Genomic DNA, 11,511 nt, shown 5'->3' with positions numbered 1-11,511 from the left:
ATTAGAAGCAGCCTTCACTTGTCAATCAAGGCTGAAGTTGAATCCAGCTGGAAACGATGTTGCTTGACATTCAACTCGAAGTCCCCTTGAATTTCCATACTAGAATCGAAAGCAGCATACCCTTGTTTTTCAAGGCTAACAAACTTGGTTGGAATCGAAATTTAATATGGCATGCTATGTATTCGTTCGAATTTAGCTTTTATTGCATGGGTCAAACAAGTCTTGACTTTGCCTTGAATTTCCCTTGTCAGTCAAAGCTAACAGTCTTGATTAGAATCGATCTTGAATATGGCTCGAAAGGTATTCGTTCGATTTCAGCTTTTATTGCATGAGTCAAACAAGTCTTGACTCTGCCTTGAATAACCCTTGTCAGTTAAAGCAATACCTACTATTACTTCAGGCCCCACAACTAATTAATGACGTCATAACATGTAGATTGATTCTTCCTAGATCGTAGTAGTTTCTACTAGCTTATCAATGTAACTTTTGTTACTGTATGAATTTTTATTGGATGGAATACTATCTAAATTTCAAATTAAAGACACTTGTATTTTAATAAATAGAAATTTTATTGAAATAAAAACACTATTCCACAAATGCAATAATTTATCCATATTTTCAGATTGATAGACATAGGCCTACTCAATTCAGTGATAGAGCTATTGATAATTCATCTCAACCAAAAATACTTAATAATAGCCTGTATCAGAGTCGAAGGAGAGGTAAATCAAAGATAAACCAAATTTCCTAACTCTTTTTTTAGGAAAGAGGCTCCCACAAACTTGATCACAATTGATCTGTAGTACAAAGAAACCCATCAGGAGATGTTTTTCAGTTAGGTAAAACCTTCAATATTTTGATGTTATGGGCAGTTCCAACACTTTGCATTTACTTTTTAATTTATTAATTCAAAAGTTCTTTCACACACTTTATTCACACTGTTCTTCCACACTCTAATTACACTGTTATTTCACATTTTATTTACACTGTTCTTCCACACTTTAATTAAATTTTCCACTCACACTTTATTTACACTGTTCTTCTACACTTCATGTAAACCGTTGTTTTGTAGAATTGAAGCTCTTTCTTCTTATCGCTCGTATCCATTTTCGTTTCAAAGTAATCTTTCGAAAAAGTAAAAAAACCGTTTTAAACTTTAAAACCGTACGGAAACTTTTGGAATCTTGTTATAATTCCCGCAACAATTAGGTACCGGTACACAGCAGTATCCCAATGATTTAAAACCCCAATTCATTATTACTTTTCACAAACAAATATTAGAAGAATGATAAACAAACCATATTCATTGAAATGGAACACCGTTAAAATTGAATTTGTAATTCAAATTTTGTTGATTACCATATCAGATGTGATAACAAGCATCAGCGCCCTTATTCAATACCTACTATTACTTACTCGCTTGCTTACCGCCAGTAGATCATCGATGATCTACATGTGATGACGTCATAGTTTATTAGAGATCAGTTGTAGGGGCCTGAAGTAATAGTAGGTATTGGTTAAAGCCGATTTGAATCGATCTTGAATATAGCTTGCTACGCATTCCCTTGGATTTTGTTTCTATTGTGAGTGTCAAACAATCCTCGAGTAGCCTATTCTACATTGTCTTCTTTACATTGTCTATTTCTCATTGTCACTTCCAAAATCTCCTCTAATACAGGGGAGAAGAGATCAACCTGTAGTGTTCATCCCACACAGCACAAAAAGTTTAAAAAACGTTTAATAAATTAATAAATGTTTAAAATGTATAAATCCGATAAACGTTATGAAAACAACGTTCAATAAACGTTAGGGAATTTTACTAAAATGAACGTTTACTCTATAAACGTTCAATAAACGTCTAGAATGTATATTGCTGATAAACGTTATGAAAACAACGTTTGATAAACTTAGAAATGTTTACTAAAATAAACGTTAGAAAGGTTGGTACAGTATGGAATTTCTACAGTACCTACCCAGTCAACACACTAAGTGAAAATGTTATAAGTGAAAATCAAACATTTTTTTCAGAAGGTGTCTCCTCCCCCCTCACCTGTGTATCTTAATCCCTAAAAATGTCTCAATTTAGGCTTTCTGACCAATATTCCTAAGTGGAATTGAATTCCAATCCCTTTCTATCTTCTTCAAAAATCCTCCAAAAAAGTCTCCAACTCACCGTTATCGAGATAAAGAAAATGTTTTACACAAATTAAGACTGAAATTTTTTGAGTTTTCCAAAAAGTCTCATTTTAAGCTTTTTGTTAATAAATTCGGGTGCAGAATTGCAATTCAAATACTTTTTGTCTTCTGCGAAAATCGTCTAAAATGCACTGTTAACGATATAATTGACCTTTTGCGCTAAATCCAGAGGGACTTAATAAATTTGCCAGATGTTCAAGTTTCCCAAAAAAGTCGAAAAATTGTATTTCTAATCAATAGTTCGGATGCAGAATTGAATTTCAAACACTTTTTGTCTCTTGCGAAAATCGTCTACAACGTACTGTTGATGATATAATAGACCTTTTGCGCTAATTTTAATCCAAATAGGGACTTGGAAAAAATTTGATCGATTTCTAAGTTTCCCAAAAATGTTCAAAAAAGCAGTCTTTTATCACTTATTCGGCTACAGAAGTAGATTTCCAGCACTTCTTCTCAATGCAAAAATCCCGTCAGACGGGCCGTTGACGGGCTACTAACGTTTAAAATTTTAAATAATTGGTAATTGATGATGGAAAATTTTGAAAAAAATAATTAACGATTCTGTTCATGTTATAAACATTGTCCTAGAATTTCAAATGTTTCCAACCAAAATTGAGAAAGTTATATCATTTTTTCAAATTAGATTCCAGTTTGTGCTAAAAATCATGTCACACACCAAGCCTATGAAATAATTTTCAAGTTTCAAATTCAAATAATAATAAACTAGGTACTATTTTATTGATTCCAACATTATTTCAGTGAAAGCACAAATGTCCACCATAAAGAAATCATTAATCCATCCCAGAAATATGGACTGTTATCTGTTTTAATGTTAACAATAAAGATTGTCTATATCAATAACTTTGAAACTCCCGGGGTGATTTGTGCTTGTGCACTACTGCGCTTGAGCGACAGCCATTAAAGATGTCCTCGGCCTGTCTTCTTTAGTTTTCAGTAGTTGAAGGTGAAGTATTGCAGTATTGGTTCGTTGTTTGTTTATCCTTTATTTTATCGCGTCATCAAGTTGATGATGATTTTTGATTGCTGAAGGTCTTAAATTAAGGTAAGATCATTCATTTATGTCTAGGATATTTATTGATAAATTTAATAGCATGAAGTTACCTACTAAACAAAGCTGTTTAGCCTAATAATGGCAAAGCGTTCCCCAGACAAATTTGTAAAGCACATGTTGTTTTTAAAAGCACTATGGTAAATAATTATTATGTTAGGCCCTATTAATAACCCTGATACAACATTAATTGCAATTTTTAGTGTGTATAAGTTAATTTTTTCCATTTTTAAACCCAAACAGTTGATTTAACCAACTGTTAACATTGTTGGTACCTTAAACTTGTAAAACAACTATCAAGTGTGGTTTCGATTTTATGATTTAGGTAATAATTTTTAAACTAGTGATTATATGATTCAGTAATATCATAATAGATTGATTTAATTATTATGAATGTTTAAGATATAAGAAGCTATTGTAAAATGTTACAATAATAAAGCTAATAAGAGAATAGGCATACCAACTAATAATATTGGTTATTTATAGGCATATTAGGGACTATGGTTACATTTGACCTAATTAACTTTTTGAATACAGTATTTTGATTAGATAAAACATTATTTATTTCAATATGACTAGCCTAGTATCAAATCAACCTCTTGAGAAATACTCTAAATAAACTGTAAATAGCAGCAATCATTCTTATTGATAGGCTACAATTTAATAATTAGTTCAGTACTATGTAAGGTCCTTAAATACTCCCTTGTATTGGTTTATTGTTTTAATACTATCAATTTATTAAAACCATACTAAATTATTACTTCAAAATTTCGGTGTAAATGCACGTCCAGTGCCAACATACCTGTCATCAAATTTTTGGTTGGGATTGATTATTAAGTATGCTATTTTGAGCACAAAATCACAAAAATTAAACGGCGGTCACTTTTGTTTTTGAAATAAACTAAGTTCAAAGTAGCACAATTTTACATGCATTTAACCTATGAGTAGCAGCCATTTTGATTATTGAAATCATCAAATTATGATATTCCTAATCTGAGTTTTCCTAACCCAAAGCTTTTTCTAACCTAAGCTTTATTAACCTAAAGCTTTTCCTAACCTTAGCTACTTATGGTTGCTACTTATAGCATGGGTTAAATGCATGTAAAGTTGTGCTACTTTGAACTTAGTTTATTTTGAAAACAATAGTGACCTCCGTTTAATTTTTTGATTTTGTGCTCAAAATATTATACTAAATCGATCCCAACCAAAAATTTGATTACAAGTATGTTGGCACTGGACGTGCACTTTAGCCAAAATTTCTTTCAATTAGATAATTGCTTTCATACATGTTCCATTTGATTTCAGACGAAGGTGGGAATAGAACTGCAGATACATATTATACTAAAATCCACCATGACAGATGAATATGATGCCAAGGATTAGATTTGAAAAAAGTTCTTCTCCTCTCTACATTTGATGAAAGCCATTTTCAGTAAGTTGCACTCGTTCAATGATCAAATTTTTCAACATAGCCTACATAAACAAACTTACTTGTAACCTTAACAAACAAACTTAGGCTACCTACAATAGTCTATATTCAAGAATTACTGGAGCAGTTTTAAGATTTTATGTCAAGCCCTATTAATAACCCTAATATAACAGTAATTGCAATTTTTAGTGTTTATAAATTGAATGTTTATCATTTTCAAACACTAAGGCCCGGTTGCACAAAAGCCGGTTAAATTTTAACCATGATTAATTCCGCGAGAGCCAATCAGAGAAGCCGTTTTATCAAAAACGCATTCTCTGATTGGTTCTCATGAAGTTAATCACGGTTAAAATTTAACCGGCTTTTGTGCAACCGGGTCTAACAGTTGATTAAACTGTTATCATTGTTGGTTAACTTCAAACTTGTAAAAAACTATTAAGTTAGTGGTTTTAATTTCATGATTCAATACATTTTAAGCTAGTGATTATATGATTCAGTAATATTATAATAGATTGATTTAATATCATGGATGGTTATGATATAAAAGAAGCTATTGTAAAATGTTACAATAATAGAACTATTCATAACACCATTATAGGCCTACCTACTAATTATTAGTTATATTTATTTGGGACTATAGTTACATTTTTGTTAGGGACATGAACTATTATTTTTTTTAATATTTTGATTAGATTAAACCATATTTATTCCAATATGACCAGTATAAAATAACCCCTTGAGAAATACTTTAAATAAATTGTAAATAAAAGCAATCATTCTCATTGATAGGCTACAATTTGATAATTAGTTCAGTACTATGTAAGGTCCTTTAAAACTCTCTTGTATTGGTTTATTGTTATATCATTTACTATCACTTATAAAATTCCTTTCAATTAGAAAATCGCTTTCATACATTTAATGTATCATTTGATTTCAGGCAAAGGTGGGAATAGAACTGCAGACGCATATACCAAAATCCACCATGACAGACGAATATGCTGCCAACTACAGTTTTAGATTTAAAACTCCTTTCTACATCTGATGGAAACCATTTTCAGTAAGTTGCACTATACTATTTCCTAATCACTAAAGCAGTTTTAAAATTTTAAAATGATAACTTTATAATTGAATAGGCTCAGATTTTTAATTTCATATGAAGCAAAAATTTATTGTAAAACAAGCTGCAAATTAGTATTGTAATTTCCAAAGAACCATATTGGAGACTTAAGTCACAATAAATCTCAATAATGTTGGATATGTTACAAGAAGTTTGACGAATGAGTGAACTGGCAGAAGTGTGAACCGCGGCTAGAGTCGGTTTAAGGTTGTGCAAAGGCTAAAAATAACATTTATACTGGTGATATTTTTCAAAGTTTTTCGGTTTGTATATCATCAACCTATCAAAATGAAAAGGTATCCTCAGAAAAACATTTTTTCCGATCATTACTTTTTGAGATATGAGAGCCTAAAGTTTGAATTTTTCGGACAGAACATTTAAAATTCGGTTAAAGATAAATCCTTGAGATTTAGAGGATAGATTCTTCATAGTATTGTTGAACTATTAAAAAAATATTTTCTGAAAATATCCATTTTATCGAAAATACAAGGTTTTTGGGCCACTCTGTATCTATATAGAACAAGACAATTATTTATCATGCAAATATTGATTGGCTCTGAATTTATTTATCCTTTTGTGGATACAATCACAAATCATAAAAATATAATTTGGAAAGAATAGCAGGCTTTGCCCAAAACTATTTTATTCCCAAATTTTGATAATGAATAATATGTCCCAAAATGTTTTTATAATATTTTACTGCTGAAAGTTCAAGTTTAATTTTCATTGATGTTTAAAAAAATATAGGTATAAAAATCAGAAATAAAATATAAATTACTAGCAGGCCCTCTTTTTCATGTCTATATTGACTGGGCTAATATGGTTGCAACTTTGAGTGAGTTAGTGTGAACGCATTACTGGGATAAAACATACCTATAGTCTTTTTTCTTTAGGGCTACCCTGGAATAATACTTGAGAATAGAAATCAAAGAAAAATAAAAATAATATTATTCTAATATTTTTATTTCTAAAAAGAAATATGCCAATTTTAAAATGGGTACTTGAATTTCTGTTTTTATTTACATACCTACAGGTATGGTTTGAAAAACAAATACGGCTATCTACTACAGTGCAGTGTAAATATTGCCTAAAACGCTAACCTTGCTAACATATAAAAATTAACATACAATAAAAATAAGTAACATCCATATTTACATAACCAAAAATGTCATATATTCGACTAAAAAGGAATAGCACATTTGCTCCTGGGTGGCACATATATGTGCGACATGACTAATCAACTCCTCCCAATAAAAAATTAGGTTTACTTCATATATACCAGTCAATTAATACAGAATACTCCACACATTCCAAATCATATCACCTGTTGAAATGAATATTTCCTTAACAGTAATTTGAATTACTCTGGAATATCGTTAAATTCCTCAAGTTTCTCAAATTTCAGGGTTTTTTCACTCGTGACACATATATGTGCCACTCGGTCTTTATATAGAATGGGAGTGTAAACCAAGGATAGTGTATAGCAGGTTGCCTCAATCGCGTTTACATACGCGGATGAGATGGCATGAGCCTACGTGGCAAACGCCGGCTTCCCATAAGAATTACATACAAAACACCGCGTCAAATATCACTTCCTCACATAAAAACCGCTGTATTGATAAAAAATATGAATATGCTATTCAATTCGGAAAGAAACAAGCTCCACATCAATGTGTATTTTGAAAACATTAATTCATTTCGAAAAGTGTAGAAAGTCCTTGAATCTATCACTATATTCAATCGGTAAAACCTATTCATATTTGTGAAAAAGCTGGTAACTTATTTGTTTTGGACTTATTTTAAACAATAATATGACAAAATGAAGCGAACTCATTTAATTTTATGCTGGTCGTCCAATAATATTTAAAAATGATTGTTCCTTATTTGACAATTGTTTGTGAAAATTGATAGTTGTATCGTCGCCTGGAATGCTAGTTGCAAGCATTTGTATTAATGATATTTGTTTAAGACTTTATTAATTGACATATACCTAGAACCAATTTAGCGAAATCATGGAACTGATGGTTACAAGTTATTTTTAGAACGTTGAACTGTCTGGTTACTAATAATTATTTCAGTTGTCTACTGGAAAGCGTAGTGCCAACACGTTGTTCTTGTATTGTGTTTTTGTTTCTGCTCAGTGCAGTATTATTATTATTAGTATATTTTATCGATTATTTTCATGGGACACAAATTTACAAAGGAAATACCATATATTATTCACGGTAGTATGATATTTTTTATTTCAATGTGTCCATGGGATACTTATGAATGCAAAAAACACTTGTGTAAAGCAAGAATAGATCTTAATTATAATTTAAATAGTTCATCAAATTATGACTTCAAATAATATAACATTAATTATTCATGAAATTATTCAACTACTTTACAGTACAGTAGTGTAATGCGTTTTATTTTTTGATAAAATAACAGCATTAAAGTCATTAAAAGTCATGATTATCTATTTTTTTATCATAATTGGGATAAATAAGAATCTTTATAATGTTTAAATGATGTTCATATATTCTTAGGGCTTATCTAGACTGTTTATTTTTGTGATAAAGCTAGGCAACCGTTGATGGGTTCGCATTGCTATCTTTCAGGAGTTGTTGATAAAATAACGTTAATATCCTGAAATTCCTAAAGAAGCTGTTAGTTCTTTCCACAGACTTCATAAGGATAAAATTTCTAAATGAGAATGGAATCTGTTTAAGAGAAAGAACTAAAACGATGCAGAAAAAACTAATAGAAAGTACAAAAACGTATTTGAAATGGTATTATCAAATCAAATTGTGTGTTCAAACGATTTGTTTTAGACTCGCCGGTAACATTTATAGGATTTTTACTGAAAATTAGTTTGATATTGTTTCAAAGGGGATAAAATGCTGAACATTTTGATGTCAATCACTTCTATGTAAAGTTGATGGTTGATTTGCTATGAGGGCTCAAAGTTGGCATTTTTACATTTGAATGCATGTTAAGCCAGGGCGAGAGGTCGCAGCATGACGTCACACCATAGCAGGCTGCGTTCTCCACGCGTCTTATGTGATCAAGGCAACCTATTATTATACTATTCTTGCTGAGTGTAAACCACCTGAACCAACCCATTTTTTTTTCAATTATAAGGAAATAGCAGTATCATCAAAGGCCAATGACATACATATACGTACACAAAATTCATCATTAGTAAATTATTATTATTGATCATGTTTTCAAAGTATAAAATAAAAATCCAAGAAAATATTTGACTTACAGATAGAAAATTGAATTGTCCAATATGTTGTGAAATGAAAATAGTTCATTCAATAAACTTATTTGTGAATAAAACAATCATGTCAAAAAGGCTTTCTTTTATGAAAGTATGGAATAATCATAAATTAGTAGTCCCAATACATGTGGAGAAATTGCAAATCAGTTACTTGAATCAAAGAAGAACTCATCGTTTCGTACACTTCACCGCTTGCTCCCAATACTCTTTTCAAATTTCTTCTACATGTTTGCCTTTTTGCAACCAATGTCCAATCACTGCTACCCAAAGACGGAACCTCCTTCAAACACAGTTTTTGGCGGCTGATTGAAGTTTTAGTTTTTGAAGAAATGAGGGTTTGTAACTCAAATATTTAAAATGTAAACACCCATTGTGTGGTACATAATTTTAAAGGCCTTTTTAAAACAAGAATGACGACATCAATAAAAATGTTCTATGATACTTTTATCAAAAATGGCGGCTGATTGAAGTTTTAGTTTTTATAGAAATGAAACATTGATAAAAGTAATAAAACTTAAAACAACACTTTTTTTGATGAATAACGAAACACATTGAAAAACTGATTATTTATTTAGTAATCTGTTTGGTACTTTTTACTTTCCTTGCCCTATTAGCCTACCATAGGTAAGGAAAGTATTGCTTTCTGAAAAAAATTAAGGTACCCCAATTTCTAAATTTCTATACGTTTGAAGGTTTGAAGGTCCCCTGAGTCCAAAAAACTGGTTTTTGGGTATTGGTCTGTGTGTGTGTGTGTGTGTGTGTGTGTGTGTGTGTGTGTGTGTGTGTGTGTATGTGCGTCTGTGTACACGATATCTCATCTCCCAATTAACGGAATGACTTGACATTTGGAACTTAAGGTCCTTTCACTATAAGGATCCGACACGAACAATTTCGATCAAATGCAATTCAAGATGGCGGCTAAAATGGTGAAAATGTTGTCAAAAACAAGGTTTTCCGTGATTTTCTCGGAAACCGCTCCAACGATTTTGATCAAATTCATACCTAAAATAGTCATTGATAAGCTCTATCAACTTTCACAAGTCCCATATCTGTAAAAATTTCAGGAGCTCCGCCCCATCAATGCAGATAGAATCCCAATTATCAGGCTTCAGATACAATTGAAACAAAAAAATCAAGTGGAGTAGATTGACCATGAAAATCTCTACAATTAATGTTCAGTAACATTTTCACCTAAAATTGAAAATAAGCTTTAAATTCGAGAAAATGTGATTATTCAATTGCAAATTATTGTTGATTCTATTAAATCATTCACTATGAAGAGATAGCAGACCTCATGTGTGTCTCCAGCGTTATTACCCTGTCACCAGCTGGCTCAAATCACTGAATAGTAGACTTGAGATGCGCGGGAACAATAGCGTCAGGTGATCAATTTTCATAACGGCAAGGAAAGTTGTGTGAGTGCGCCACACCAGATTTTTACATTTCATTTCAAAAGATGCTCCCGAAATGCTCGAGACCCTTTATTCTCTCGTTTGACAGTGTGCCAAACTGTCATAAATGTAAATGAGATGTCCTTATGAAGGTCTAAGTCAACCACTTATGAGGGGTTGAAATTCATTTATGTATGTCAAAAGGTAGAGTATTCGACCAATAACTTATCCTGAAAGTTACAATATGTATATCAGTCTCCAACTTATAAAAGTTTTTAAGCTACATAATCAGCATTCTGAGAATTGATTACCGAGAAATTTTATATTTTACTCATAATAACCTATTAAGTTATCCCACTAAACTGTACATTTCATATTTTACAGGACCAAGAGCAGAGAGACTACGCCTCATGAAGCTCAAATCGAGGACGATAGCAGTTCAAAGTAAAAATATATAATTAGTAATAAATTGAAAGTTCAATTTTTGTAATATTTAATAAAAATCATTGAATTTTATTGAAAATAATGCTTTCTTATTTACATTTTTCGCTCATATAGATATACTCTGAAGTTAAGCTTTAAAGAAAATAAACTAATATAGATATTAATATATAATATTTAATATTTTAATAGATATTCAAAGTAATAATTGATGTGTTACTCAGATGTATATGAACTGTATTCCATTTGAGGTGTTGCAAGCATAGAGGGCTGTTGAACTAGAGCAGATTTGATTTAATTAATTCATCGAATGGCGAGTGACTCATGCACTGCTCCCTCTCAGGACAGTCTGCAAGCTGTTATTGGTTAGCAGAGGTCGATCTCGACTCAATCAATACAACTACAGAGACAGTTTATAGACTGCCCTGACAGGAGAGAATGAATAAGTAATTTGCCATTCACAGGAGAATTTTAAAGAATATTTCAATTTGAATAATATTAAAAATATAAAATGTATATTAATAATCTGATTCAGTGCAATCCAATATAAATGCTTAATCATAATTCAAATTTCATCCAGAATTTGAAATAAATCTGTAA

At 31.2% G+C, this 11,511-nt stretch overlaps 1 long non-coding RNA gene across 1 annotated transcript; it reads left to right on the top strand.

Annotated features, from left to right (window-relative positions):
* Positions 1-1,445: 1,445 nt before the first annotated feature.
* LOC120355059 lies at positions 1,446-10,993 on the top strand. The gene is made up of 4 exons (XR_005573401.1): positions 1,446-3,259; positions 4,571-4,697; positions 5,632-5,751; positions 10,855-10,993. It is a non-coding gene; the product is annotated as an uncharacterized LOC120355059 (long non-coding RNA).
* Positions 10,994-11,511: the final 518 nt, after the last annotated feature.

This window comes from Nilaparvata lugens, chromosome X (assembly GCF_014356525.2).
Source record: "Nilaparvata lugens isolate BPH chromosome X, ASM1435652v1, whole genome shotgun sequence".
In the NCBI taxonomy this organism is placed as follows: Eukaryota; Metazoa; Arthropoda; class Insecta; order Hemiptera; family Delphacidae; genus Nilaparvata; species Nilaparvata lugens.
This window is presented reverse-complemented; position numbering and strand designations above follow the sequence as displayed.